Here is a 4740-nt window from a genome sequence, read left to right on the forward strand (position 1 = left end):
GTGCGACGCGGCTGTTTCGCTCAGGTGTAGATGAGCACTTGATTGCAAAAACAACCGGTCACAGGAGTAACGCGACTTTGAGCAGGATAATGCAAGGGAAACCAAGAAAGCGAAAAAGTGAAACGGCAACCATGTCATCAAGTTCCTGCGAGAAATCCCGAGCTTTGCAAATGACCAGTACCCAGGGCATCAACATTTCTGTCAACCTTACGGTCACAAAATGAAAGTTTGTGTATGTTCGGTGAATAAAATACATTCTGCTGTATGCATTGCTTTTACTTTTTATGGTTCCATTAACCCATGACTGTCTTGTTTCAGCAGAGATATTAGACTACTACTGGTACTACGTTGTAAATGTTTGCTCTCATGTTGGAATCTGACATCTGTACTTTACATCGGCGCTTGCTAGTTACAACCATCCAACCGAAAGTAGGCGCAGATTGTTGAAAAAAGGTCTTATCGAACAATTATGCACTGCTGTTTTTTTCCTATTGTTTCATAAGACATTTTCAATTGCAACAATCTGCGCCTACTTTTGGTTGGGTGACTCTAAGTGGCAAACGTCGATGTGACGTAAAGCTGTCAGATTCCAACATGAAAGCAGACATTTAAAAAGTAGTCCCGGTCGTAGTCTAACTACTATCTGGGTTGGTTAGACTACGAACTGAAACAAAACAGTCATGGTTTAATGACAAATTAAACATTCTAACCACAAGAAGAGAAAATCTCGAAACCACTACTACTGGTATTGCGCCCAAGTGGCCATACTATTTCACCAATACAGAATGAACAACAATATTAATTCTAACGATAATAAATATTAATACTCACGTCCAAACGACCAAATGCACTCATAAAACGTACAGGAAACGCCCCCTGTCGACGCTTTCTCAACTCGCTGTGCACCCAAATCATCGTCGTGTCAACTAATGTACGACCAGCGCACGTGCTGCACACCTTTCCCGATCACAAGCCCCTGCTCATACACAGCTGTTCGCTCACTCCCGCCGAAACTCCGGGTTTTATTAAGCTTGGTTGTGACACACTTGATGTATCTGAAAAGGGGTTATCTGAACCATGTTATTAAAAAGATTGCTATTAAAGATTCCTGGTTTAAATCTTAACTGTGATGAAACCATAGCGATATGGTTCGATTCCAAGTGAAATTCTAATGAACAACTCTATCCGCATACACCTCTTCGTTGGTCGATAAAAAAATTTAAAATCCTTGGTATCACTTTTTCAACTAACTTATATGAAATGGATTTCACTAAACTTTGAACAGCAATTTTCAAATATCAGAAATATACTATTTTCATGCTCAAACAGATCTTTAATTTTGAGAGGCCGAATAATGATTATCAAATCGCAGATTATCCCCCGTTTTACACACCTTTTCATGGCGCCTCGTAACCCATCTAAGCGTTTTTCAAACGTTTGAACACCATCCCTTTCAAGTTTATCTGGGGCGGCAAACACATATTGAATGCAATAGAAACTTTCTACGCCTACCAATCTGGACTTTTGTACCATATACTGATATAGGTGTGTTCTTTTTCCTGGTGTAAAAAAGAATGAAGACTATGCTAGATATTGGTAACATATACTGGTGATGTGAAACCTTTTCTTATACTAAAAGAAGAGTTCAATTTTCATAGACCCGTGAAGGTCCCGTGATAGAATAGGCCTTCAGCAACCCATGCTTGCCATAAAAGGCGACTCAGCTTGTCGTAAGAGGCGACTAACGGGATCGGGTGGTCAGGCTCGCTGACTTGGTTGACACATGTCATCGGTTCCCAATTGCGCAGATCGATGCTCATGTTGTTGATCACTGGGCTGTCTGGTCCAGACTCGATTATTTACAGACCGTTGCCATATAGCTGGAATATTGCGGAGTGCGGCGTAAAACTCAACTCACTCACTCAATCTTCATAACACATATCTCCTATATTTCCGATTTTTAAAGTACATTCCTAAACGACACTTTAATCTTGCTAAGGCAACGCCTGGTTATGATGAACTAGCCAATATTATACTGAAAGGAGAATACTAACGTAAAAGAAGAAACAAATTAAGTTTTGATATATGGAAAAACGTATCCTAAAGATCACTTTCCGTATCAAAATTTCTCAAAAGTTTTGTAAAATCCCAATAAAAACGTCATAAACGATTACCGCTTATTACGGAAACACCCGACAGTTAATGAGTGCCGAACTGTGATATATAAATTTAATCATGAAGTACTAATTGCTGTCTAGCTTTTCACGCTGTCTCCATTTTTTCACATCTTAAAATCCATGCAATAGGTTTGATATCACAATTGTGACTTAAAAGACACTTGGTTTTGAAGTTGCCGCTGGGCTATATTTCTGTGCTCTCTTCTTAAGTAGTACCGAGTCACCGTTTCTGGTTTCATGCTGAAGCCTCGAGCTCCATTGTCTGTTTGTGACTGTTTCCTGTGTGGTGTATCCTTGATGACTGTTTCCTGTGTGGTGTATCCTTGCTGACCGTTTCCTGTGTGGTGTATCCTTGCTGACTGTTTCCTGCGAGGTTTATCTTTGCTGACTGTTTCCTGTATGGTGTATCTTTGCTGACTGTTTCCTGTGAGGTGTATCCTTGCTGACTGTTTCCTGTGTGGTGTATCCTTGCTGACTGTTTCCTGTGTGGTCTATCTTTGCTGACTGTTTCCTATGTGGCATGGTCAGCAGCAATTTGTCCAAACGGATTTGTATTGCTAAGGAGACCTGAAAACCCTTTGTTATGGCAATAGTTGTGCAATTGTGGTGACGTTTCTTGAGTTCGAGTTATCTGTGAACAGGAAGATATCTTGTCTAGTATATCTTGATTAAGGCTTTTCTATTTGCACGTATGATCCCAAGCAAGATTTCCACTGTGCTGGTCATACAAATGGCTGCAAGTTGGCCTCTTTTGAGGCGCAAAACATTGAGGAAAGTTGAGATAAGAACAACTTGCAGATTTCCACCCAGGAACTGCTCTCAATGACTTCTCTTTGTTTGTTTTATAACTCATACATTGACGGAGCTCACTTAATTTTCCAAGGACAAATTCAGGTTGCTGGAAGTCAGGGTTTTGCTGACTCATTCTAGCCAGTATGTTGCAAAAAAGAATGGTGGATGTTTGCGGGGAGAGGGACAATGTTACAGTCACCTTGCTGGAGTTTTTCAATTTCTTCTGAAACAGGAATTTCCAAAGCGATTCATAATCAATTGAATATTGCCAGTGAGAGTTTTGAGAGTCCAAGGCAGCAGGGTGTATTTAGCTGTCAACTGTTTTCCCACAATGACACCTGTGATGATGTCTTGAAAACCAGGAAGATAAATTACACAATATCTGCATTTGGGGGAAATCATATTTTTCATACATTTCCCCCACTTTATAATAAAAATAATCAATCAGAATCAAATTACTTATCAAAATTTGTGTAACCCAACAGTATGTGTTTTCAGAGGGTGATAGTAAATTCTAACTCAAAAGTGATAAATAGGACCTGCGTCATAAACCTAATCGAAAGTCTATTTTATTTTAGATTTGAGTATCAAATGGAAGCAAAAGTATACTTAGGGACATAGTCTTTCTAAATTGTTTAATGACTCTTGTTAGGAATCATTATTTCCACAGGAAATAATAAAATATCCGCATATTTAGGGAAAATTGTATTTTTTCCCAGTGCTTAAAATATAATCATTCTGAGGCCTCACAAATTTACAAATCAACATGTGTGAAATTGAATACTGAACATATTACACCCCGCATTTATATGTGTGATGCTTATAGTTTTAGCTATGGCGTACTTTTTGTTGACAGATAGTTGGAGTCAAGAAAATGGCGGCCATCTTTAAAAACGGCTGCTAAAAGTGCAATTAGCTGGGCATGGGAGGTGTCCGTCAAGTGATTTCATAAACTACATACCCTACGGTATGTGAAAATCATAGTGACCGTTTGCCCTTCAGTTTGGTAGTCAAATCTGATCTGGTTCATGTGCTGTGACTAGGTACCCAGACCAAATTTTTAACATAAGATATATTTTTTGCCTATGTTTTTAGGTCTAGTAACCTCTGAAAAGTAACGAAATGATGTTTTTTAACCATAATGTATGTGCTTTAGCCAGAGGGGGCCCACAACCAAAGTCACCCACGTGCACGATTTTCGCAGTTTTACAAACCATTTTTGGCCACTCAGCTGCTCACTGGAAATGTAAGTTTTCATGGAAACAACTGTTGTAGTCTGTTGAGCAACTGTTCTTGCAAGTTTCCTTAAAGCTTCCTTTGAAAATATTCACAAGTGTTGGAATTACAGGCATGTGTCTGCGTGGAAATACCATTTTGAGACAAAAACAAGAGAGACTAGTCTTAAATGGATATCTGTGATATTTACTAGTGTTTTTACTGTTTGTTGTCAACGGGGTTTTATTTTCTTATATTCATTCATTCTACAATGACAGTATTACTTGTTCTCGTCACGATATGGCTGCAAGATTGCCGATGTGACGATAAATATTAACTCACTCACTCACTCACTCACTTTTACATATATTTAATATATGTTTAAAAAAGAGCAAAGTTCAACTTACCGTCGTTTCTTCATCTTTCGTGGGCAGATGTTAGTTTTCCAAAATACGCGCACCGGAACATGTGTACAACGCAATACCATAAAAAATCGCGTACAAATAGTCAAAATATGTGTATTTGGACCTTAAACGTCGGCCTGTCCGTGGCTAAA

This window comes from Haliotis asinina, chromosome 4, assembly GCF_037392515.1.
Source record: "Haliotis asinina isolate JCU_RB_2024 chromosome 4, JCU_Hal_asi_v2, whole genome shotgun sequence".
NCBI classification, from domain to species: domain Eukaryota; kingdom Metazoa; phylum Mollusca; class Gastropoda; order Lepetellida; family Haliotidae; genus Haliotis; species Haliotis asinina.